The sequence below is a fragment of the Mustela lutreola genome, chromosome X, assembly GCF_030435805.1.
Source record: "Mustela lutreola isolate mMusLut2 chromosome X, mMusLut2.pri, whole genome shotgun sequence".
Lineage (NCBI taxonomy): Eukaryota > Metazoa > Chordata > Mammalia > Carnivora > Mustelidae > Mustela > Mustela lutreola.
Window position 1 is genome coordinate 120471197 of NC_081308.1, and position 26119 is coordinate 120497315.

Below are 26119 nucleotides of genomic sequence, written 5' to 3' on the forward strand. Positions count from 1 at the left end.
ATGCGATTTGATCTTTATCACACTTTTCCTGGCAGCAGTAAAATTCCATTTCCATCAACTGTTTCCTCTCAGGAAAGAAGTCTCTCAGGAAATATTCAAAACATTGTTCTCAACAAAGTTCTCAAATATGAATCATTTTCAAGTGCCAGAAAGATACTCCTTCCCCCCACTGTTTTGCATCATAATATACTTTCCCTAAAATGACAGTTTTTGGACACATTTGCAAAGAAGAAAAAGGCAGAATAAACTCATTCTTCTCCCGATATGGCTTTGCTCAAGCAGTTTACTTCGCCTCCACTTATCGTCTCCTTTAGATCTGCTCATCCAAGTCCTACCAATTCACTCATTCATTCAACAAATATTTCCTGAGCACCTACTAGGGTTTTTTGGTCTCATAATAGGTGGTAGGGGTTCAAATAAGTGTATTAGGAATTAACCAGGCAGAAATTTGGGGACGGTCATAGTAGGCAGTGGGACCATCATGTGACCTACTGAGAATTTCCTTCAAGAAGTTTCCCAGCAGAGGAGACATTTAAAGCTGACCTTTTAAGGACAAGTGAGAGGAATGAGATGGAAGAAGAAAGGCGTTTATGGAGGCTAACAGGAAGGCCTCTAATTACAGGGGGCACAACAGAGCTGCTGCCTCAGAAATTCATCCTAATGTCTGTGCTGAAGCCATACGTCCAATGGGCTGCACCTGACCAACGAGTGAATACAGCAGCGGTAGGACTCCACTGACCGGGATGATCCAAAGGCTTTTCTGAACCTTCCTTCAACCGCAGAGCAGCCTAGAAAGCTTCTGCCCAAGCTACTCTCGCTTCTCTTCACTAGGGGTCAGACTTGCATCGCGGACTAATGGCACACCCAGGCTTCCATCTCCCTCCGCGTGGTCTCTCACACAGGTGGTGGTTTCCCTCAATAAAATCCTTGGCAGTTTAATCCTCAAGTTCTGCTTCTCAGAGGACCCAGGCTAACACAGCATTCTCCAGCGCGCCCAGCATGAGGAAACCCTCAGAGGCATGAAAAGTCCTGAGCTGCTCTTGAGGAACCCAAGGCGTGGTACGCGCCTGCAGCGGGCTGCGGAGGTGCGGGAACTGGGGGGGTGGGGTGGGGGGTGGGTGGGGGGGGTGGAGGATAATCCGGGCCAAATCAGAGAAGGCCTTGCGTGTCTGAAGAAATTGGACATGGTCCTCTGAGAGACCGGGAGCCACCAGACGTTTTAAGCAGGGAAAGGGTATGTGTTTTCAAAAGATTGCTCTGTTGGCAGAACGGAGGATGGAGTAGAGGCAGCATACAGAAATCTCTGTGTACACTTCCATTTTGTCTCCTAGCTTGTGGAGTCCTAGTGAGTGGAATCTTATTTTTTGTTGTTGTTTTAATCTCTATGCCCCTGTAATGATTAAAATAGCATTTAACACAAAGCAGCTACTCAAGATGCCCCGGCAAATCTAACAGGCTGGGCCTCACCTTACTGCCTAACATTTTAAATTAAACCACCTTTCAGAAGGTTAATAACCAGCCTTTGAATATTCCTGCTTGGACCCTGGAACTCTGTCTGGCCAATCTAGAAAAAAGAACGTTACATGTACACAGGGTAGAAGCTACTCCCCACTTTATCCTCCGCTAATTAGTTATTTCATGAACTCTCTTTGAAGCCCAGCATCCAAACACATTTGTTGGTCTTAATTGTGAGGACAAAGGTCATTAGATATTTAGTTTCTGAATGTTTACAGGGTCAATGAAGTTTAGAGTCACATCAGGATCAAGGCCCAGAGGTCTTATGCAAAGAACACTGAACAGAAATCAAAACTGCATCGTGGACACTGGTGCAATATTTAATGGTGACCTTTGAAAAAACATATTGCTAGGGTCTATTTTGTTTTCCATCATAAAGGAGGAATAAGACCTACTTTAATTTATAAGGTGAAAATTAAAATTAGAAGATGCAATCAATGTCCTTTGTAAACAGTGTATGTAAAATATTGTATTGTCACTAATTTGTTAGCATGGTAGAGCTCAAGTTAGTTCTCACTCCCTACCCCTCAACCAAACAAACATAAGGGCAGCAGGAGGAGTCTTTAGAGATGATGAATATGTACATTACCCTGATTGTGGTGATGACTGTGTATGTTTGGAACCCATCAAATTGTGTACATTAAATATATATACGGTATTTTGTGTAATGATCACAGTTCAATAAACCTGTTTTTAAAAGACTAACGATTACCAATTCTGATTTACAATAGCACCAAGCAATGGTGTGGTACTATACAAAAACTCCCCAAATACAAAAGATTTTCCATTACTTTCATCTGTCAAACGGCACTTTTAGTTGGAAGGGTACTGCTAGGAAATCAAGTAACAATGAGAATCAGTTCCCAGAAGCAATGGACTGTTGGAGCTGGAGCCGGAATCAGAGCCAACAGCTCTCCTGAGGTCCTGGACACTGAATGGTCATCTGATGATGGCCTGATCCCCTTTAGTAGACTCAGCCATTTTTTCTCATTGTTATCTCCCTGACTTGACTGATGAAAACACAGCTCTTGGGCCCTATTTGTGATAACCAAAACAACCTTACTGAAAAAAGGAATCATTACCTCAAACAGTCGGAAGTGGCTTTTGTAAGTTAAAGAAGTGAGTTTCAGTGATTCAGAAATGGTCAGATCTGCATGAGCCAAGGGACTAGAGCTGGCGATCCACAGCTGGTTGCTCATGTAAAATGAAAATGGCATCTCTAGCTATCCTTGCTGAGACGATCACTTCTAGACTACACAAAGCCCTACAGACGCACAGAAGTGTCCGCATGCTCATTTCCAGAGCCTAAATCATTCAGCTGTACCTTTTAAGCCTTCTAAATTTGCAAAATGATTTAGCAAATTGGTATTGTTTTGATTTAGGGAAGAGGTAGGTAAAAAGTACAGGAAATCAAGTCCATTTTTATAAAAAGGAACTTGCCCTAGGCTATTTTGGTAAAAGAATCAAATAAACTACAGAAATCAGCCTAAGTCCCATTTGGCATTTTCCAAACCCAAATTATTTCCAGTTATAAAATGCATTGCATGGGAAGAAATTAATAATAATGATAGTAACGGACACCACTATATGGAGTACATTCTATGTGCAAGGCACTTTACAAATATCTTCTGTATTCTTCATAATAACCTGTGCTAACAGTTTACATTTCAGGCTTTTAAAAAAGATTCAGAGGGGGCGCCTGGGTGGCTCAGTGGGTTAAGCCCCTGCCTTTGGCTGAGGTGATGATCTCAGGGTCCTGGGATCAAGCCCCGCATCAGGCTCTCTGCTCAGCAGGGAGCCTGCCTCACACCCCTCCACCCTCTACCCTACCCTCTACCTGCTGCCCTGCCTACTTGTGATCTGTCAAATAAATAAACAGAATATATTTTTTAAAAAGATTTATTTGAGAGAGAGAGCGCGCAAGCATGTGTGTGAGTGGGAGGGAGGAACAGAGGGAGAGAATCCCCAGAAGACTCCCCTGCTCATCGCAGAGCCCAATGCAGGACTTAATCCCAGGACCCCAAGAACAGGACATGAGCCAACCTCAAGAGTTGGATGCCTAACCAACTGAGCCACTCAGGTGCCTCTACGTTTCAGATTAAAAAAAAAAAAAAAAATGAGTCTCAGGGAGACAAATGTGCCACAAATCAAGTAAATAACAGAGCTGAGATATAAAACCAAGATACCTAAAAGCCCAGATTTTCAAATGGCAATAAAAGGTGGTATAAAAACTTCTCCCTTTCCTAATCTCACTCTCTCTCCCACCCTCCCTTGTCTCTGTCCCCATCCAACACCTACCGCACATACATTCATCACCAGAGCAGCAATGTGATCTATGGGCTGATAGTGGTTTTACCGAACAAACCCACATTTAAGTTCTGACCATAACCATTTATTGCAAGACTTCAATGGTACAAATTACTTCCCATTAAATAAGGTTAAATTCAATAAATGTACTCACAGCCTAGTATAAAGACACTTGCTATATTTGTTGCCTGTCCCCTTGCTCTTTTGAAAGCTTAAAGACCAAGGAAGATGAATTAGAGCAGTCTACCTATATCACATTATAGGTAAGGGTAGAACTTCCCTTAATAAAGGTGGAGGTGGTTCTAGTGACCTATAAAACACACATATGATTAAGGAATTGCCAACAACTTTCTGGCATCTAACTATGACTTTTATCTATAAAATACAAGAGAATAATATATAATGGTCATATGGAATTTAGTCTAGAAATGCAAGGTTGGTTCAACATTCATAACACAAGCAATGCCATTGACAATATCAACAAAGAAAGAAAATCTATACGTTATCTATATAGATGCAGAAAAAGTCCATTTGTTCAATAGCCATTCATGATTTTTAAAAATACTCAGTTAACTAGAAATGAAAAGTAACTTCCTCAGCCTGATAAAAAATATCTATGAAAAAACCTACAGGGACACCTGGGTGGCTCAGTCCTTTAAGACTGCCTTGGCTTGGGTCATGATCCCAGGGTCCTGGGATAGAGTCCCATATTCGGCTCCTTGCTCAGTGGGGAGCCTGCTTCTCCCTCTGCCTGCCGCTTCCTCTTCTTCTGCACACATGCTCTCTGACAAATAAATAAAATCTTTAAAAAAAAGAAAAGAAAAGAAAAACCTATAGCTATCTCATGTTTAATGGTGTTAAGAATGAATGATTTCCGGGACGCCTGGGTGGCTCAGTTGGTTAAGCAGCTACCTCCAGCTCAGGTCATGATCCCAGCGTCCTGGGATCGAGTCCCACATCGGGCTCCTTGCTCAGCAGGAGCCTGCTTCTCCGTCTGCCTCTGCCTTCCACTCTGTCTGCCTGTGCTCACTCTGACAAATAAATAAATAAAATCTTAAAAAAAAAAAAAAGAATGAATGATTTCCTTCTAAGATCAGGAACAACACAGGGCAACCACACTTACCATTTGTTTTGGACATCACACTGGATAGAAGTCCTAGATAATGCAGTAAGGCCCAGAAAGAAATACAGATAGAATTGGAGAGGAAAAATAAAACCGTCTTTACTCACAGAAAACTCAACAATCTAAGTAGAAAATCCAAAAGAACCTACGAAAAACTACTAGATCTAGTAAGTGACATTACCAAGGTTGGAAAACAGGAGATCACGATATGAAACAGAATTTTGTTTTTATACACAGCAGTGAATAAATGAGGACTGCAATTTTTAAAAGCACCATTTGCTAATATAGGAGCAATAAAAGATGCAATACTCCAAGATCAATATAACAAAGTAGTATAGGATTTATATGTTGAAAACTAAGAAAAACATTATTGATGAGAGCCATCAAGATACAAGTAGTCAGAGTTACATGTTCACGGATCAGAGGACTCAATATTATCAATATTACCATTCTCTCCCAAATTCATCTATGGATGCCTATCAACTCCAAATAGGTATTCAACTCAACACTCAATAAAATCCAAGCAACCTTCTTTATTAAGAAATGTACAGGGTGATTCCAAAAGTTATATGGAAAAACAAATAATCTAGGACACACCCAAAGCAATTTTGAAAGAGGAAAAAGTTGGAGGACTCAAGCCCACTGATTTTAAGAATTTTACTACTATGCTACAACTATTCAAAACCATGTGATATTGGCAAAAGAATAAACACATAGATCAATGAAGCAGAACAGACAGTCCAGAAATTGGTCCACCCATATACAGTCCATTGGTTTTTGACAAAAATGCCAACTTGATTCAATAGACAAAGGACAATCTTTTAGTCTCTCAATAAATAATGATGGAACAATGGGGTATGTTTGTATTTCAGTGAACCTCAACCTGAAGCTCCTCTATACATACAACTTGAAATTGATCATAGACTGAAATGTAAACCCTGAAGCTAAAAAACTTCTAGAAAAAAAAAGAAGCAAATATTTATGATCTTACATCTGGTAATTATGCATAGGACAGAAGAAACATGAACCATAAAAGAAAAAATTGATCATCTGAATTTCATCAAAATTCAAAATTTCTGCTCTTTGAAAGACAGAAAGAAAATAAAAAAGAAAACATACAAGCCACAGACTGGGAAAAACATTTGGAAAACAAATGTGATAAAGGGCTGATAACCAGAATATATAAAGAACCCTTAAAACTGTATTTTTAAGAAATTACCCAATTAAAAAAAAGTTAATAGACCCTTGCTCTAAATCATTAGTCATTAGGGAAAAAATGTGGAATAAAATTACAAAAAGATATCACTAGCTATCTACTAGAATGTCTAAAATTGAAAAAGACAGTAACAATGGTGTCAAGGATGTGGAGCAACTAGAACCTCATACTGCTGGTAGGAATCAGTAAGAGTACAGTTTGGCAATTCCTTATAAAGTTAAAAACACACTTATTCTAAAACCCAGGCATCCCTTGGTATTTACCTAAGAGAAATAAAGACATGTATCTGCACAGAAACCTGAATATAAATGTTTACAGCAACTTCATTCATAATAAAAAAATTAAATTATCCCAACATCCACCATGGTAAGTGGAGAAAGAAATTTTGATATATTCATATAATGGAATTCTACTCAGTAACAAAAGGCAGCTAACTATGGATAAACGCAACAATAAATACAACATGGATAACTCCAAAGCATTATGTTAGGCGCACCTGGGTGGGTGGCTCAGTCGGTTAAGCGTCCCACTCTTGATTTCAGCTCAAGTCATGATTCCGGGGTCATGGGATCGAGCCCCCTGTTGGGCTCCTTGCTCAGCAGGGAATCTACTTGGGACCTTCTCATTCCCTCTGCCCCTCCCCTCACTCAGACTCACTCATTCTCTAAAATAAATAAGGGACGCCTGGGTGGCTTGGCCATTAAGCGTCTGCCTTCAGCCCAGGTCATGATTCCAGGGTCCTGGGATCGAGCCCCACGGTCAGTCTTCCATGTCTTTGTCCTTTAATCATGATTCTTAAACTTATGATCAAAACTCTGCACTTTTCATTCTGATGAGTGTTAGGTCTCTGCCTAAAACACATGGCTAGTTCTGAGGTGGTATGCATTTTTGTTGTTTTTCTGAGGCATTATCTCTGCTTCTCCCTCTCCCACTCCCCCTGCTTCTGTCCCCTCCCTCGCTGTGTCCCTCTCTATCAAATAAATAAAATCTTTAAATAAATAAATAAAATCTTTTTAAAAGTAGCATTATGTTATGTGAAATAAGCAATCTCAACGACTACACATTTTGATTCCATTTATATGAAATTCTAGAAATGACACAACTATTATAGAGACCGAAATAAGAGCAGTAGTTTGCCATATAGGGAGGGGGTCAACTATGAAGGAGCATGAGGGAATATTTTGGGTGACAGATACTTCTATTATCTTTATTCCAGTGGTGGCACAACCTATAGAATTTTGCCAAAATTTATACATTTGTAAATACTTACAAAGGGTGAATTTCACTCTATGCAAATAATGCCTCAGAAAAACAGAACAAAGACATGGAAGACTGACCAGGATCGTGACAGTTTTGTGTGTGTCTCTTTCACGGCTCATTGATGGCACTCTGTAAAAAGGGGCTCAGGTAGGAAGGTGATAAATGCATCACTTAGGATCAAAATACCCCGTCTGATATTTATTTGAAACAAATCAACTTAAGGTGGGGCGCCTGTGTGGCTCAGTGGGTTAAAGCCTCTGCCTTCGGCTCAGGTCAGAATCCCGGTGTCCTGGGATCGAGCCCCACATCGGGCTGTCTGCTCCGCAGAAAGCCTGCTTCCTCCTCTCTCTCTCTCTGCCTGCCTCTCTACCTACTTGTGATCTCTGTCTGTCAAATAAATAAATAAAATCTTTAAAAAAAAAATCAACTTAAGGTAATAAATGGCCACTAACTGTCCTTACCAATTGCTTGAGTTTGTCAATGACTCACTTGAAACGACTGCTTGAGGAGAGAGAAATGTTAAAGTACTAATTTTCTTCATTTTACAACTATTCTGATTTCCAAGAGCAGGGAAGAAGCATTTTCATTCCATGCGATTTCTTTTGTCTTGATTAGAATGTTTTAGACTCACAGTAGAAGCTTATCTTGGCAGCGAAGGCTGCAGGGTGTGAGAAGGTGAAGGTTTGCCCCAAACCCCCAAAAGGGCCCTTAGCCCTGTTTGGCAGGCTCTTCGGCGACAGTCTCCGGCAGGTGTCTAACAGCGGATGAGGCGGCATGCAAGTCCTGGGTTTGCAGGGAGCTTTTGTCAAAACAGTGGTAGGAGTCTTGTAAGTAGCATTCTCAGAGCCCAAGACAGACCTAAACTGGAAAATAAACTACAGGAGACTTGCCTTCATTCCTCCGCTCATCTGTTCATCCAATAACTATTTCCTGGCTGCCCGTTGTGGCACAGGTTGTGGGAAGGCTGAAGACAGAGCTCGATTCCTGGTCTAGGGTAGCTTGCGACCTGCTGGTGGGCATGAACCAGTGGTACTGGCTCCAACAGCAGTCGACAGGCCAGAGGGCACCTTCGTGGAAGGGGAGATCTACAGTTCTGATTTATTCCTCCTTGTACACCATTTTCTACCAGCTCTCAGTGCCCCAGAGTTCACCAAGAAGACAAGACTGGCAGTCATTCCAGGCAGCAGGAACAGCACGTATGGCAGAAAGGTAAGCAAGAATGATACAGCCAGGAAACCACGCGAGGCTCTGGGGCACTGAGAGTCTGGTGAAAATGCTGTCTGATGAGACAAGACGGGTGGGCAGGAACCAGAAAGGCTGAGGTTCTGTGAACTGTGCCGAAGAGTCAGAGGTCAGTTTAAAGGGGAGACAGTGTGAAGCCTATTAACAGAGGAGTAACAAACTAAGATTTGCATTCAGAAACAGGACTCGAAGAAGGGCAAGTCAAGGATAGGCAGAGGCAGAAGGCGGAAGCCGAGGAATTCCCCCTCTTTCTTTTTTTGGTAGTTGAAAAGCTGGTGGTGGACCAGAAAGATGGTGTTAATTGAGGCAGCAGAAAGAGGCCCTTCACAAACCAAACCTTCAGTCATGCAGAAGAAATGACCCATTCTACCCATGGTACATCTCTAGCTAGCAATCGTTGATTGTTTATTTTTCTATTCCCAATAGATTAGCATTTCCCTAAGGACAGGAATGGTGATAAACACACACAAACACACACACTTCTAGTGCTTGGCTAACAAGAGATGTTTAGTAACTTCCTTGGCTGACTGAATGAATGAGTAAATGAATGAATGAATGAAGTGAGTCTTGGGCCCAAGAAAACCACAAGAGAGCTGTTATAAAATGCCTCTGATGGGTTATTTTGGAAGTTGATAAGCTACCCATTACATGGAAAGTAAACTGGGTATCTCTGGAAGTCTCTTCCAATGTGAAGATTTTAGGACTCAAGGCCACTCCCTTGTGAAAGTAACAAAAGGCTGAAAAGGGGCTAGGTGAGATGTCCTAAAGAAAGCTAAAAAATTGGTCCCATGAAAAATGTCAAGAGGTGAGTTTATAATACCAGGAAATAATTAAAACAGCTAAAAGCTGACAGATTTTTGGGAAAAGCCTGGGTGGCTCAGTCAGCTAAATGTCCGTTTTGGCTCAAGGTCATGATCTTGGGCTCCTGGTTCAGCAGGGAGTCCACTTCTCCCTCTCCCTCTGCACTTCCCTCCAACTCGTTTCTCTCGCAACATAAGTAATAATCTTAAACTAAAATAAAATGAAATAAAAGCTGACAAATTTTTTTATGAAGGCCCTAGAGAAAGAAAACAACTTATTGTCATAATTAAGCTTCTGAAGGCAAGAAGTGTGGTATACATCAGGCCCCTCCATATTAGAGGAAGGGATTATCAGGTACTCAGAGTGTAAACCCCAGAAGATCTAGAAGGAAACTGAAGTAGGCAAGAGTGCATAATTAGAAAAGGAGAGTAGGCAACAATAGGCAGAGGTCCACAGAGGTGAGCAGGGACCACCAGGATACTGAGCAAGGGAGAAAGCAGACAGATGACAACAGGGAAAATCTGGTAAAAAAAAAAAAAAAATTAGTCATGGGGCACCGGGGTGGCTCAGTGGGTTAAAGCCTCTGCCTTCGGCTTGGGTCATGATCCCAGGGTCCTGGGATTGAGCCCCATACGGACTCTCTGCTCGGCAGGGAGCCTGCTTCCTCCTCTCTCTCTCTGCCTGCCTCTGCCTACTTGTGATCTCTGTCAAATAAATAAAATCTTAAAAAAAAAAAAAACAATTAGCATCAACATCACTACCTATGGTCAGCAAAGTCCCAATGACAGGCATGGGTCTAGGCAAAGCTCAGGTTTCCAAAAGGCCTGGCTAAAAGAAAGCATATTCCTACCCTGGGGTACCAAGCACTGTAACCAGGTAAGGACTTCACAGGAATGAAATAGAACAGGGCCCAGTGTCTGGCACAGAAATACAAATCCAGTCTTAATCACAAGGAACTAACCAAGAGAAGTCTTACAAAAACCTAAGCACACAAAGTCAGAATGAGACTAGGCGACATGCTGACCTGCTGAGCTAAGCAACTTAAGGTTCCTGAAATTCTCCCCAGCTCACCACTGGCTGGGGCCCAAAGCCTGGTTCAGGGCTGAGCTGTCTCAACTCTGTCCATTGGAGAGCTGTGAAGACACGAAAGTCATCAGGGCTCACGTCCTCCCAACGCCAGACAGCATGAGGCAAGGCCATGGGCAGAAAGAATACCAATGAAACAGTGTGTCACATGGGAAAGAGCGAGAAAGAGTAATACAGAATTTTGATTATGGAGATCTCTTCTCTATTTTTTCCACCTACCACCATACTTCCCTAATCCAGAATACATTTCTTAAAAAGCTCTATGGCCTATAGCTATTACTCATTAATCTATTCATTATTATATTTGTGGCTATACCTAGAAAAAAATAACTACTAGGCATCAGTTCCTTGGTGAAGACCCATGCCCCCAACTGCATATACAACATTTATTGGGAAGATCAGATTCCCACTACACTTTTTTCCTAATGTACCATATCATAGTCATGGTTGTTCATGAACGTATAATTGATAACATATAATAGCAGCCCATACTGCTACTCCTATTTCCCATTCTGAAGCACAGACTTACACAAAATTACACAATGAACTAGTGGCAGAGCCCGCCTTACAACCCAGATGCCTTTGCTCCTTCCATGTTTGCCATGTCAACAAATCTGGTAGAGACACCAGTCATCAGGAAGCAGAATTGAGTTAAGTGCGTTCACTTGTAATTTTTAACCCTTCCCACTGAGCTCACACATGGCCCAACATAAAATCTTTTTCCATCTGCACAGACATTCTCTGATACACTGACAGAATGGAAATCCACTAGAGGTTACACAATTCAGATTATCCAACTCGAAAGCAAGAGAAAGCCTCAAGCAACACCATCTGATTATGAGATTTTGCTGCTTTGGAGAATTAATCAAATTCATCCTAGAGGCTCATCTGCTGCGTGACACACTCATTCCTTGATATTGACACTCCCTAACAAATTTCAACACAAGATGTGCTGGTGACTTCTTTTCCTGGTACTTTCTGATCTTCATCTGTTACTATGACTAGAATTTGAAGAAACGTAAATAAGCAGGAGGTTGTTTGATCCCTAATATCTATATAATCCTTTATATTTATGTGAAAAGCTAGGGAGATAGAAAGGGTCTCATTTACAGGAATACTTTTCACTGTTACTTCTGAATATAAAACAAATGAAAAGAGAAGGTGAGGAAGTCTAATAACTGGCAAATCATGAATAATTGAATTGCTGTAACATTTGAAGACCGTGACTTAAATTATTTAACAATATTCAACTGTAATCAAATAGAATTTTGTTGAAAAACTTGTCATATTTAGAAAAGCTAAACAAATATACACGGCCCACCAAAAACTTAATCTTGACCACCTTTTGTTACCTACAAAATATAGGCTGTTCCTTATGTATGGTTTATTCCTCCAATGAGTAGGCCTTGAATAAAAAAAACCCTAAAATTCACCTAAAAACACATTTTCTTTAACGCACAATAACTTCTGTTGAATAAATAAGTGAAATGAACCACATTCATTTCCAGAATCACAGAGGTAAGAAAATCAATAAAAATCTCTATTGAAAAAGGAGTAACCTGGGGTGCCTGGGTGGCTCAGTAGGTTAAGCGTCTGCCTTCGGCTCAGGTCATGATCCCCTGATCAACCCCGTGTTGGGTTCTCTGCTCAGCAGGAAACCTGCTTCCCCCCACCTCTCTTTCTTCCTGCCTCTCTGCCTACTTGTGATCTCTGTCTGTCAAATAAATGAATAAAATCTTAAAAAAAAAAAAGTTACTTGACAGTGAAGAAACTTGACAAATACTATCCCAGCCCGGTGATCAAGTTCATACTGTCAGAGTTAAGTCATACTGATACTATACATGGTAGATAAGATGCAATGAGACCAGCCATAACCCACATCTTACCTTGAGGGAAATATCAGACAAACCTTAACTGAGGGATATTCTACAAAATCCCTAATCAGGACTCTTCAAACTGTCAATGACATCAAAACCAAGGGAAGTGTGAGAAACTGTCACAGCCGACAGGAGCCTAAGCAGTTGTGCTGATTACATATAATATGGTATCATAGAGGTGATCCTGGAACAGAGAAAGGATATTAGGCACAGGCTAAAGAGATGAGAACAAAGTATGGACTTGAGATAATACCAATATTGGTTCATTAACTGCAACAAACATACTGTTCTAACTGATGTGAGATACCAGGAAACTGGGTGTGGGGCGTAAATGAGAACTGCCTGTACCATCTTTGCAAATTTCCTGTAAATCTAAAACTACTCTAAAATAAAAAGTTTACTAACAGAGTTAAAAACAAATTTTGAAAATGAGTACTGGAGGGGTGTCTGGGTGGTTCAGTGGGTTAAGCGCCTGCCTTCGGCTCAGGTCATGATCCCAGGGTCCTGGGATTGAGCCCCACACAGGGCTCTCTGCTCAGGGAGGAGGAGCCTGTTTCTCCCTCAGCCTCTGCCTGTGCTCCCCTGCTTGTGCTCTCTGTCAAATAAAATCTTTTTTAAAAAATGATTCTTGGGCGCCTGGGTGGCTCAGTGGGTTAAGGCTCTGTCTTCGGCTCAGGTCACGAACTCAGGGTCCTGGGATCGAGCCCCACATCAGGCTCTCTGATCAGGAGGGAGCCTGCTTCCCTCTCTCTCTCTGCCTGCCTCTCTGTCTACTTGTGATCTCTCTCTGTCAAATAAATAAATAAAATCTTTTAAAAAAAAAGAGGGTAAACCTAAATTCTCTTTAGCTCTCCCTTTTTGGTTCTGTCTCAAATTGAGGGAGTCCTCTTAGACCCTATTAGCCAGAACTTACACGAATAAATACATGAGGCAAAGAAAGAAAGAAAAAATAATTCCCAATTTTTTCTATTTGTCTTATGGGATATGTGTTGTTTTCAGTTAAATGAGATAGATCTAATCATAATGAGACATGCTACTCATTATTTCCTCTACTGAGGAGCCAAACTAGAACCCCCAAACTATTAATAATGTACTAAAGGTTCACTTCAGCAAAAAGCTAATTGTTTGCTTTCTGTGTGCCTTTCCTTCTGGAACCATCTTCCTGAGAAGTGCTTTAAGTGTCTGTCAGAAGCCAAGAACGTGAATTTGGGCTGCGTGGGGGAACTAGGGAGTGGGGCTGCTGCAGGCCATGGTCCCAGGTAGCTGACCCTGGATCATCCGACTTCGAGCAAGTGTTATCACTTGCCTCAACTCCTTCTCTGTCATCCTTTGCTCCCTCTGAATCTAGTGATTTCTAGAAACAAACGTTGTTTATGACACGTGCTGTATATTATTTGGTTTGAAGAATCGTGTTTCTGTGAAGGAAAGCAATGTTCTTTTTCAAAGCTCTGTTAGTTCTTAAAATATCGGAACTTGCAAAAAGCACACGCAGGGTTGTTATTAGCCCTTGAGATCAATAGCTCAGTCACTGCTATGAGATATTAAACAAGGAGTTAGGAAGACAAGAAAATCTTTAGAGTTGCATCTATTCTGGCAAAAGAAGCATGGTAGAGAGGCACAAACATATTAAAGGCCATTTTAGCAAGTGAGTTCCTGCCAAGCAAACAAATCCTGGGCCACTCTATCTACCTAAGTGTTTTCACAGTGGTTTTTTAGCTAGCCGCCAGTTGAATTCTAGGCATAGCTACAGGCAAACAAAAAGGCTTGGAGGTTGAGGAATGAGAGTGGATGTGGGCAACAGCTGGACACGGCAACATCTGCAAAACACATGAACTGTCCCCAGCACAAATATTCACACAAGCAGGCATTAATTTCACATCCCTTCACTAACCGAATACACTTCACTATTTGAACTGGATTCAAATTTGTCATTTGAAATTTGTCAGTTGCATATACCTGTCTCTGACTGAAGTAAAACTTAAAGGAAGATACCAGATACCACAAAAGAGGAGGTTCCACTCAGTAAGAAAGATGTTATCTGGAATCTCACATTTTTCCCCACTGGTTGTCAAATGATCCTTTATTGAAATACGTCCCTTTGTAGTTAACTAGCTGGGCATTCCCCTGCACCACTGTTGACGTCATCTATGATGTCATAAGGGTGGCAGCCATCAACATTACAGCCCACAGACTGGGCAGTCCCCAGAATCTCTCTAATGGTTCCAGAAAGTTCTCTGGCTAAAGATCGATGTCACATCTCTGGCAAGCAATATTGACAATCTCATTAAAAATGATATTTCTACTGTGCTTTATGTTTTTCTGCTTCTTTCTGTCTCTTGGTGGTTCCTTGAGAGCTTTGATAATCAGCGAAGAGGCAGAAGGTACCACTTCAATCTGGGACTGTCTGTTCTGAATGGTCAGTTTCACGGCAATCCTTAGATCCCTCCTATCACCAGTCGCCTTGACAATGTCATCACCAGCCTTTTATGGAGAAAGACCCAGTGAGATGATCTTCAGGGTCAGGGCAGATGTGGCACCGACTTCACCACCGATGCACCTCAGAACCACGACTTGGATCTCTTTGAGGTCGAACTTAGGCTGCATGGCAGAGGTGGCTGGTGTTGGATGAACCTGGTTTCGGGATGACCCAAGGCAGTTATACCTTTGCCTCCTCCTAGCCGAAAGCCAAAAGCTGGAATCTCACATTTAAAAAACAATCTCTTGGGGGCGCCTGACTGGCTCAGTCAGTACAGCATGTGACCCTTGATCTCAGGGTAATGAGTTTGAGCCCCACGTTGGGGGAAGAGTTTACTTTAAAAAAAAAATCTGTTAGGGGGCACCCAGGTGACACACTTGGTTAAATGGTGGGCTCTTGGTTTCAGGGCAGGTCATGACCTCAGGGTCGTGAGATAGAGCCCCATGTGCCCTGCGTCCCCCAAATATGGCTCTGCACTCAACAGGGAATCTGTTTGAGATTCTCTGCCGCTCCAGATCATGCTTTCAATCTCAAATAAATAATCTTTTTAAAAAAAATCTCTCAGAATATACTTAGTGTGAAGACACTAAACTCCAAAGAGTTTAGTATTGAAAGGAGAAAAAAATAGTAGCTTTACAGTGGTGGAACCTGGTAAACATTGCTCTAGACAAGTGATTAAGGTCAACACCAACAGTGATTATGCTGAGGATATGTACTGTTGTTATGGTGTGATGAAAATGGCACTTCACCTCTCCAATCTTCCTCTAAAGCTCAACAGCCCCAGTCTAATCATAAAGAAAACAGTCACATCCTAGTAGATGGACATAGTATAAAATACCTGACCAGTACTGCTCAAACCTATCAACATCATCTAAACCAAGGGAAATCTAAGAAAAGGGTCACAGCCACGAGGCGTCACGGTAACTAAAGGAGATGTGGTACCCTGGAGAGTATCCCAGAACAGCAAGATGAGATTAATGGAAAACTGAGGAAATATAAAGTATGGGCTTTAGTTAATAATTTATCCATACTGGTTCATTAACTGTGACAAACTGTACATTACTAGTGTAAGATGTTAGTAATACAGGAAATTGCATGTGGGATATATGAAAACTCTACTATCTAAGCAACGTCTGTAAATCTACAACTATTCTAAAAGTAAAAGTTTTCAAAAATATTTAAAAATCTTTTCTTGGTTATCTCTCCCAACCCCATTCAAATCCTGTGCTTCTAACCAATTACGAAAAAAAGAAACAAAGTCTCTTGGGCACCTGCCGTGTGAGGAAAAAACCCCTGCAATTAACTTCCTACAGGTCCCCTAAGAGTCACCAGGTGGGAAGGGTTTTGTCAAAACAGTGGCTTGGGGTCAAATAAAAAAAAGTCAAAAGCAAAACCAAGGCTGAGTGACCTTTAACAATGCAATCTATCAGCAGTTTGATGGTGTAGCACAGCTCCAGAATCTAAACATAGCCAAGAGTATACACATCCAAACCTTGCTAATACTTCAAAATGCTTTAGATACAAGTCTAGAAACGACAACATCCTACGTGTTAGCAAAAAATACTTTTGACTCTGTATAGTAAACATTAAAACAATTTCAAAATTTTTAAAAGGTTTTATTTGTTTGACAGAGAGAGAGACAGAGAGAGACAGCGACAGAAGGGACACAAGCAGGGGGAGTGGAAGAGGAAGAAGCAAGCTTCCTGCTGAGCAGGGAGCCTGATGCGGGTCTCGATCCCAGAACCCTGAGATCATGACCTGAGCCGAAGGCAGACACTTAAAAACTGAGTCACCCTGATGCCCCTAAAACAATTTCAAAAACAGAGCTCCAACAGGGGAATCCTGGGCATTACCATTTTTATGATCATTTCCCGGATTTGGATGGCATGAGATAAGAGTCAGAGAGGTGAAGCCTGGAAAATAACTTTGTAATTTTTAAAGTCCGGGTTTGGGTTGACTGATCAAGTCGGCCTTGTTTACATTTCAGTGGACCTCTGAAGACATCAACTGATAAAATGGTTGGGGGTGGAGGCAGCTGCACAAAGTAGTTTATGGCCTATTGCTGGACAGAAACAATGTAACTTAATTTCAAAATTGGTTTAAAACAGCACTTCCATTTTTTTTTAAGATTTTATTTCTTTATTTGACAGACAGAGGTCACAAGTAGGCAGAGAGGGAGAGAGAGAGGGGGACGCAGGCTCCCCGCCAAGCAGAGACCCTGTTGTGGGGCTCGATCCCAGGATCCCGAGACCACGACCTGAGCCGAAGGCAGAGGCTTTAAACCCACTGAGCTACCCAGGCGCCCCAACAGCACTTCCATTTTGTTAGCCGGTGTCAGTCTTCAGTCACTGTATCTATAGAACACCGGCTCACAAACATGGTTATGCATGAGCATCACCTGGAAGGTTTGCTGAGCCACACGGTGCCATGCACCCCCCCAGAGGCTGTGATGCAGTAGGTCTGAATCAGAGGCCTCACAATTGCATCTCGGACAGCTCCCTGAGTGAGTTGATGCTGGTCTTTTGTCAATAGTCCAACATTAGAAAACCTCTGATCCTAAATCAAATCCAAAACCAAATTTAAATGATATGGGAATTTTCTGCTCTTTTTCTTTAGCAACAAGTATTTTCTGAGCGTTTACTCCAGTGCCCGGAACTACCTGAGACACTGATTCTAGACATAGAGCAGCGAACTGCACACATACCCTCTGAGATCTGGTTCTACAGGGGGATCCAAGTCTCATTCTTTTTTTTTTTTTTTAGGTTTTATTGATTTATTTGACAGATAGTGTTATACACTAATAGGCAGAGAAGCAGGCAGAGAGAGAGGAGGAAGCAGGCTCACTGCTGAGCAGAGAGCCCGATGCGGGGTTCTATCCTAGGACCCTGGGATCAGGACTTGAGCCGAAGGCAGAGGCTTTAACCCACTGAGCCACCCAGGCGCCCCACCAAGCCTCATTCTTAATCACAACTGCAGAGAGACCTACTACAGAGAAGTACAAGGGGCTCTGTGACCCTGTGAGACTGGGTGGCGCGACCTCGTAAGGAAAGGCTTCCTTTAGGAAGTGATGCTTGAGCTTAGTTCTGAAGGAAGAATACAAATGGGGTCTTTGGGGAGACGTTTCCACACAGTGCAGGCAGGTCTACGCAGTGCAGGCAGTATGCAGCAGGAGGAGGACAGAACCACGAGGGAAGGCCAGCGTGACTGCGATGCACAAGGGAGGGGTCAGAGGTCAGAGATGCGGCAGAGGCAGGCAGAGCCTGGCAGGCCTGATAAGAAGTTTAAATCTAACCCTAAGCAGGAGGGGAGCCTCGAGGGAACGAGGGAACGTCAGCATGAAAAGGACTTTACTTTTGAAAAAAACCAGTCTAGCTGCTTTGCAGAGATGGGTTAAGAGTGGCAAGAGTGGATCCCCAAAATGCTCAGGAGGCATAAGGCTGGAATGGTCAGATGGAATGAGGGAGAGAAGGAAAGAGGCAAGTGAGCTGCGAAGTGACGAGTGCTTTTCCGAACTGACTCGCGTCTTTCTCTGTGCCTAGGAAGACAACTCACAAAAATAAACAGTCGGATGAGAGAACAGATGCTTCACTTTTCCAAGACGGGAAAATCCCTTTTGACAGCGTTCTATATTAAGCTCAAAGTGAACGTCATTGTCTCCTTTCACTATTGTGGAAGCAAAGACTGACAGGGTTACCCCCTTGCATTTAGAAGAGCACTGAGTTTTTACCTTTTTGTATGGCATGTATCACTTTCTGCCTCGTATCTTTGTTTCATAGTCTATGTGGCTTATCCTCTTTCTAAACTGTAAGTTCTCTAACGAAAGATAGTGATTACTAAGATAAGAGATTCCACAATCTATGTACTGAAATCTAGAGATGCTGGAGGAAGGGGATTGGAGAAAAAATAGGAAATCCCTTTCTTTTGTTCCGTTAACCAAATGGGTTCTCCTTTAAAAATGGTGCACAGGGGGACGCCTGGGTGGCTCAGTTGGTTAAGCAGCTGCCTTCGGCTCAGGTCATGATCCCAGCGTCCTGGGATCGAGTCCCACATCGGGCTCCTTGCTCAGCAGGGAGCCTGCTTCTCCCTCTGCCTCTGCCTGCCATTCTGTCTGCCTGTGCTCGCTCTCTCCCCCTCTCTCTCTGATAAATAAATAAAATCTTAAAAAAAAAAAATGGTGCACAGGAACAGAACGGAGGCTCATAATGTATTTTACATTGAAATATACTTAAATCAGCGCTGGCATATAATGAGAGAACACAGTGAAGGGTTGTAGAGCATTGCTTTCTGGAAGAACAACTAAACAACCTTGGCGTGACCAAGGGGGGGTTGGACAAGAAAAATACTTCCATTCTTTTTCGGGTCACCACATCCTTAAAAACAGCACTGACAACAACTGACCAAAATTAATGAGAGTTCCACAGCAGGCTCAGGTCATAAATAATTCTTACTCTTAGGAAAAAAAAAATCACACACACCCCCTCCGTGAAAAACCCCCCTAAAACAAGTATGTGCAACTCTTCTGACCTGTCAGAGTGTTGCAAAGGGATCTTCCTGCCTTCCTTCTCAGGGAGCTAAGCTTACATCTTTTGAAGAGTTAAGACAAAATCCTGTAATCCAAAATGGGTGACCAATGCCCTGGTGCGGGTCGTAGCATTATAATCTGTCAATCCAGCATTCGTTGGTTAAGATCCTCTTGCATCACTTGCTGTAAATGAAACTGGCCGAACGGTGCCTTTGCACTAACTACTTTCAGATAAGGTCTAAGATCTAAGCATATTAAAACCAGCCCCGCATTGCGGTAGCAGGCCTTATAACAACTCAGAATGGTTATTTCTTGCTCAGACTTCATTCAGGGCTTTTTCAATGACACCTCCTAGGCGAGGCTTTTCCTTTGTCACCCTGTGACAGAGTGCGACCTCTGCCACCTGATCCTATTTTTCCCTTCCCTGCTTCATTTTCCCTTCACTACTCATCCCCTGCACACAAGATACTCCTTCATTTATCTTGTTTACTGTCTGTTTCCCTGTCTACCGATTGTCTTCTCCTCCCAAATCTGTTCTTCCATTCTTCCTGAGCTCCTGGGTTTTCAGCTAGAAACTACATTTCGTGTCTCCCTTGCAGCAAGGGTGGACTGCATGAAAAAGACTTCTCCAGGGGCGCCTGGGTGGCTCAGTGGGTTAAGCCTCTGCCTTCAGCTCAGGTCATGATCTCAGGGTCCTGGGATCGAGCCCCACAATGGGCTCTCTGCTCAGCAGGGAGCCTGCTTCCCTCTGTCTCTGCCTACTTGTGATCTCTCTCTCTCTGTCAAATAAATAAATAAAGTCTTAAAAAAAAAAAAAAGACTTCTCCAAAGGGTATATGTGTAATAGTGATGTGAGAAATTTTCATAAAGAAGTTTGCACTGAACCCTCCGTTTCCTTCAACTGCTGAGGAAGGCAAAACTGCCCCATTAGCCTGGGACCCTGAGTGACCACACAGAACAGCTGTCTCTTTGCTCTGGGCTGTTACGCCAGAGAAGCAAACGCCTACCTTTTCTGGCCATTGCATTTTGGAGCTGTTATATCAGTTTACCCTTTGCCCTAACAACACCCTCCTACATTAAAACGTAAGGTCAGGGGCACAGGGCTGGCTCAGTTGGTAGAGCACGCGACTCTTGATCTCGGGGTCGTGAGTTTGAGCCCCACACAGGGGGGGTAGAGATTACATAAAAAATTTTTTTAAAATGTAAGGTCCATGGGGACAGACGTTTTTGTCTTGCTCACCAGTTCATCACGAGCTAGTAGAATAGTGCCTGACACTTAAGAGTACTCAATAAATATTTGTGAATTGTTTATTAAACAGACTTCACTGTCATTACCCCTCCACATCTCCCAGTCACAAACATGGCTTTAAGAAGTCCAGATTACAAGATTCAAACTGCTCCCAAGACAGTGCCCCAGAAGTTCTTACACCTCATTCGCTTCCACGTGCCTACTCCGCCACTGAGTGTGTCCTTTTACCCCACGAGCCTCCTTTCAGTTTCCCCATTTGCCAGGCTCTTGCCCAACTCGGGGCCTCTGAACAAGCTAGTTCCAGTGTCTACTCCCAGGCCCGTTTGCAAGTAGTCCCTCATTCCTGCAGTTATCTGTTTAAATGTTATCTCCACAGGCGGAACTTGCTGGCTACTCTTATGAAAAAAAAGACCCTATTTCTGTTTCTATTCATTTTACTCACAACTTATGAAAATGAGCAAGTATAATAGTTGCTGGCTTATTTCTAAACTGTAAATTAGGTTATAAGTGCCAAAAAGACAACGGACCACTTCCGTTTTTACTCACCATTCAGTTCCTGGTGCTTAGCATAGTACTGGGCTGGTCAGAAGTCAATAAAGGGGTAAATGAATGAATGCACTAAAGATGACCAAGTGTGGGGCGCCTGGGTGGCTCAGTGGGTTAAGCCTCTGCCTTCGGCTCAGGTCATGATCCCAGGGTCCTGGGATCGAGCCCCACATTGGGCTCTCTGCTCAGGAAGGAGCCTGCTTCCTCCTCTCTCTCTCTGCCTGCCTCTCTGCCTACTTGTGAACTCTGTCAAATAAATAAATAAAATCTTAAAAAAAAAAAAAAAGATGACCGAGTGTTTGTTTTTAAATATTTTGAGGCAGACATGAGTTAGAGCATATGTAGCTCTCCATAAACGCAGTCTTCAACTGTCCTTGGCTACCAGCCTGACAACAATATAAGGTTCTATTTATGGAGATATAAACTAATGCACATCCTTGCACACTTTGAAGTGTTAGAAGGAATATCATTCCTCCTTTCCACTATGAGTTTTTAGCTGCTAAAATGCAGGTGGAATTTGAAATGACTCCTATTGGTATGCTTTGGCATTTGGAATTTGAAACGACTCCTATTGGTATGGGGAGTCTGCTTCTCCCTCTGCCTCTCTCTCTCTCTCTCTCACATGAATAAATAAAATCTTTTTAAAAAGGATTCATAATTATAATTCAGTCTGAAAAAGATAATCAACCCAATAAAAATAGTGATATGACAACCCAAGAGCAGCTTTTACCAGGATATCAAACACACACACGCGCAGGCACACACACACACGTAAGTATAACTGGAAAAATCTGAGTTAAGATTGGTGGCTACTATCAATGTCAACACTCTGATTTTGACATTATACTGGTTTTGAAAGATGTTATCTTTGGGAAGAACTGGGTAAAGGGTACACGAGGGCTCTCTATTATTTCTTCCACTTGCACACAAAGCTACAATTCTCTCCATACAAATCTCGATTTCGAAATGCCGCTCCAACACAGAAAATCTAGAATGCTGCAGAATTCAATTGGAGACGTTTCCAAAGAAAATAGGAAGGAAGAGGGTGAGGAAGTAAGTGAAAGAGAAGTCAAGGAGGAGTGAACATGAAACGTCACAGTGGGAAAGATGACTACATTACGCCGCACTCTCTGAAAACACAAGCACATATCCTCACAGTCTACTTCAGGTTACAGTGTCAAAGAGTAAAAGGTTTATACAAAACCTAGTTCAAGTTCTTGGATTTTAAAGATCTGAAACATGAGGCTCAGAAAATAATTTGCCAAACTCGAAAACTTTGAGGAAAAAAAGGCAACTAGCACTCCAGTTTTGGCACAGCCAAGAATTACTTCAACAAGATAAATAAAGCACTAACTATAAAGAGACTGAAATTTTAACTACATTAAAATTAAGAACCTGCTTATTAAAAGACAACAAACAAAATAGTAAAAGGACAAGTCACCAACTGAGACTGTATCTGCAACAAATATAACCAAAAAAGGATTAATGCCCCAATAGAAAAAGGATTCACAGGGGCGCCTGGATGGCTCAGATGGTTAAGTGTCTATCTTTGGCTCAGGTCATGATGTCCAGGTCCTGGGATCGAGCCCCAAGTCTGGCTCCCAGCTCAGCAGGGAGTCTGCTTCTCCCTCTGCCTCTCTCTCTCTCTCTCTCTCACATGAATAAATAAAATCTTAAAAAAAAGGATTCATAATTATAATTAAGTCTGAAAAAGATAATCAACCCAAGAAAAATAGTCAAAAGACATAAATAAATACTTCAGAAGGGAAACATAAATGATCCATAAACATTTGCAAAGATGCTTAACTTTATTAGTAATCAGATAATTGGCAAAAAATAAGAAGTCAGACAATACCAAGTGTCAAAAAGTATGAAGCAACAGGAATTCCCCCATTGCTAATGGGATTGCATATTGGTCAAACCACCTTGGAGAACAATTCGACCTCTTCTTGTACAGCCGCACATTTCAAGACCTGTCGTTAAGTGCGCATGTCTTATATTTAGGCCCAAGTGTGTGTGCTTAGATGTATCTGTAGCCTATACATACCATGCACAGACTCACAGGGATAAAACCCATTATTATATATATATATATATATATATAATCTCAAAAGACACGTATCTTCTGATCATAAGAGGAAAAAAAAAAAAAAAACACCTGCAAAGCACCTGAAGGTCCACGGACAGAAGAATGAATAAATTCTGGTACATTTCCAAATCAGTATTACTCTGTAGTGACAATGAATGAACTATAGCTACATAAAACCTTATAAGGAATCATAGAAATATAATACTACATAAGAGAAAAACAGTAACCATCTCTATAAGGCTCAAATTAAGAAAACAAAACAATGTATTATCTAGGTTTGCATACATGTGTTAAAGCTATTTCTTAAAGCCAATGGAATGACTCCTAGAAACAGTTGTTACAAAGTAGAAGGGAGACAGGACCATATGGAGGAGAGACAGGGGGATGACACAAGAAGGTAACACATAGGTAGGTGGAATTATACTGGGAACGGTCTCATTTTCAAGTTAGGTGGTAGGAATATAGGTATTCATCTTACTATTATGCATACATTTCACGTATATTCTGTAAGCACCAACCATTACATTTTATGAAGATAATTTCTTTAATATGGAAGTGGTGGTGAATGGAGGCACCAGAACAGCAAAGTTTCCGGCCCCATTCCTAAGAAAACTTCCACAAGGCTAGGTGTGTGTATTGGGAACTAAAAGATACAACTAAAAATAATTAATTAATTAATTAATTTTAAGAAAAAGAGAGAGACAACTATTGATGCAACATGAATTTCACGACTACTGAAATTAATTCCAAACATGTACTCTATAAATCCATTAATGTCTTTTGACTGGTTTCATTTGATTTTGATTACATTGCTTTCATTAGTTATCTTTAATATGTCATATGTAATACGTCTAAATTTGCACAAGAGTATTTCAATTGCACTGCCTTATATTTCAAAACAGGGATATATATATTCTACTGATACTTTCCATTAATGTCTAGGGTCTAACCTAAATAAACAAATGACTATGACTTTTAAAATGGATTTATAGAACTCCATTTCAGGAAACTGCTCCCCTTCCCTGGCTATTATCCTCTGGTTGAATCAATGACTGTAATAAACACAGCAAGTACCAAATTCTGCTCCACTATACTATTGATTCTAAAATTTACACATAATACATTATATGTTTATAAAAGATAAAAAAATAAAATTTACACATATGGATTGCCTACTTACTGCACCCTACTGTCTCCTAGCAGCTGCTACTCAGCCAATCCAAGGGCTGCCTCCCTATCTACTACCGTGCAGCTAATCGTGTTCATTGAGTACCCACGAGTAAGAGTGTCTTTGGGAAAAAATGTCAGGTGGCCACTAGCAAAAAAAGGCAGGGCTGGTGCTCCCCAGGAAGCCTGCCCATCATATTTTAGCATTACCAAAAATCTCTCCTCCACTACGGCTGTTGGCGAAAAGTCAATATATTCAGAGTTGAGTTTAATTCTAGAACATAGTACTAACAAAGGCATGGGGCTACATTTGATCCCCAATCATTCAGGGCAGTGTAAAACCAAAAAGTATAACCACTATTAAAAGCCAATGAAGAGCGACGCCTGGGTGGCTCAGTTGGTTGGACGACTGCCTTCAGTTCAGGTCATAATCCTGGAGTCCCGGGATCGAGTCCCGCATTGGGCTCCCAGCTCCATGGGGAGTCTGCTTCTCCCTCTGACCTTCTCCTTGCTCATGCTCTCTCTCACTGTCTCTCTCTCAAATAAATAAAAATAAAATCTTAAAAAAAAAAAGCCAATGAAGAGCAAGAACAGCCTAAAATTTGTCATGGTTCCCATTCAAAGTATATCTCCACTCATTAAAGAAACTGAAGTTTGAGGTACAGTCACATGAGCAATCAAGAGACAAAGGCCTGAAGAATAACACTGATAAACAACCCAACAGAAAACAACAACAAAAAAATTCCACTGCTTGACTGTGAAGCTTAAAACATATACTACACAATTATAAAGCTAGGAGAAAACTTAAATATAGATGACCCAAGAGCCCTCACAGTTCACAGAAGAGGAAATGGGAAGACACAGATGACAGAGCTGGGCCCGGAATTCCCTATTTCTGAACTCCCATTCACTGAATAATCTTGGACAAGCCACTTGTCCTCTCTCTGCCCATTTCCTCTGCTGTAAAATGAAGAGGCTGGACAACTGGATGGCCTTTAAGACTTTTTAGTTCTAGGACTCGCTGAGCCTTTAACAGATTGTGTAGCAGTCTAAGCTCCTCATCTGATGGATGGAAAGGGTAGCAAATTAGTTATTTATGGTAAGGTCTTTCATTCTTGATCTATATACACTTTAGACTGCTCATTCATGATCACGTAAGTGTGATGGTTAATTGTACGCATGATCTTGACTGGGCCATGTAGTGCCCAGATACTTGGTCAAACATTCTGGGTGTGTCTGTGAGGGTATTTTTGGATGAGATTAATATCTGAATTGGCAGAGAGAGTAAAGCACGTTGTCTTCCAGAATGCTAGTGGACCTCATCCAACCAACTGAAAGCCTGAAGAGAACAGAATGACTGGCTCCCCTCCCTGGCCTCCCCGCTCCCAAGGGGGAAACTCCTCTTGCCTAATAGCTTTTTTGAGCTGGAACATTGGTTGAACCTGCCTTTGGACTCAAACCGAAACACTGGCTCTCGAATTCGAACTTCCATGTCAGCTCTCCTGGTTGTCAGGTCTTCCCACCTCAGACTTTACACCACTGGCTCTCTTGGGTCTCTAGGTTGCTGACTGCAGGACTTACGACTTGTCAACTTCCATAATCCTGAGTCATTTCCTTAAAATAAGTTTATATGTCCACACATA

The 26119-nt window shown here is 41.8% G+C and overlaps 1 protein-coding gene, 1 non-coding gene and 1 pseudogene across 2 annotated transcripts in view; 1 reads left to right on the forward strand and 2 right to left on the reverse strand.

The window, feature by feature from the left end:
- ATP11C (ATPase phospholipid transporting 11C) overlaps positions 1 to 26119 on the reverse strand; it is a 182638-nt gene that overhangs the window by 139998 nt on the left and 16521 nt on the right. The gene's annotated exons all lie outside the window — the stretch shown is intronic.
- Positions 4077 to 4196, forward strand: LOC131822417 (U6atac minor spliceosomal RNA). Its single transcript, XR_009350275.1, has one exon. It is a non-coding gene; the product is annotated as a U6atac minor spliceosomal RNA (small nuclear RNA).
- On the reverse strand, positions 13204 to 17169 carry LOC131820767 (large ribosomal subunit protein uL11-like; annotated as a pseudogene).